This window comes from Pteropus vampyrus, unplaced genomic scaffold (genome assembly GCF_000151845.1).
Source record: "Pteropus vampyrus isolate Shadow unplaced genomic scaffold, Pvam_2.0 Scaffold132, whole genome shotgun sequence".
Classification (NCBI taxonomy): domain Eukaryota; kingdom Metazoa; phylum Chordata; class Mammalia; order Chiroptera; family Pteropodidae; genus Pteropus; species Pteropus vampyrus.
Genome location: NW_011888913.1, coordinates 694,483 through 695,602, shown reverse-complemented (window position 1 = coordinate 695,602; position 1,120 = coordinate 694,483).

Sequence of the window (1,120 nt, the reverse complement as noted above, 5' to 3'; positions counted from 1 at the left end):
AGAACAACGAATCACCTGACAGCTAGGAGCATCTTGCCACTCTAAATATTCTACCTGAGTACGCACCCTGTATGCTCATAAGAAATCTAGGTTGGATCAGGGAGAAGAGAGAAAGGCATTGCTATGGCTGGTTTCCTGTAACCCAAATGACTTAGAACTGGTTATGTTGGTACATCCGTAAATAAGCTAAAGGAGAGTCGGATGGAGTCAAATGCTTGAACATGTACTTTGTAATCCCGGGCTGGAGCAGTAACGGATGAGGACTTGTTTAAAAGGTGAGATTATGGGAATGGGAGGTTAAGAAAACCGAGGATGTCCAATAGAATGAAGGTAGTGTAACAACAGAAGCCTCTTACTGGATGAGTCGTTCGTATTGATAGTCAAGTCACCACGGGTCATTTACTTAAGAATCGATTAATTTTTTTTCTACTTATTGACAATTGTAAAGTGTTTTCCTCATTGGGATTGGACATATCACTCCTTTCTTTTCGATGTTTTTCCCCACTCTTGCCTGTGAGATGAAATATGAGATCATTGTCATTGGAGGAGGGTTTCTGACCGCCCTTCTTCATAGTGTCCCAGCATCATTCTGCACCATTTCTTTCGGTGAGCTCTCACGCTGTTCCCGTGTTACTAACGTCTCTAGCAGAAAGTGGTGTGAGGTCAGAAACGTTGTTTTTCTTAATTGTCACTCAACCCTCGGTATTCAGCAGAGTGACTTATTAATCGAGAACCCATAGCAACACATTAGCTTTGCAATAAATGCACAGGAAGCAGTTAAATTAGAGGAAAATTATAGAAAAAAAATTATAGAAAAACTTCAGCAGATCAAGATCTTGGAAAAATTAGAATTCTTTCAAACAGCTTCTCCCTGTAGATTCTCTATCCAGATAGTTTTATGGGTGAATTACTGCAAATTTGGAATAGATAACTCTCATATTGTTTATATGTTTCGGCAGCATGCACGAAAAAGATAGCATCTCAATATAGTTACAAAATAGTGCTCTGCTGACAAGGATGACACATAGAGAATATTTCACTTATAAATATTGATTCGGAGTCATAAATAAAACATTAACACATAGAATCAAATAAAACATCACATGAATAATACACTCAA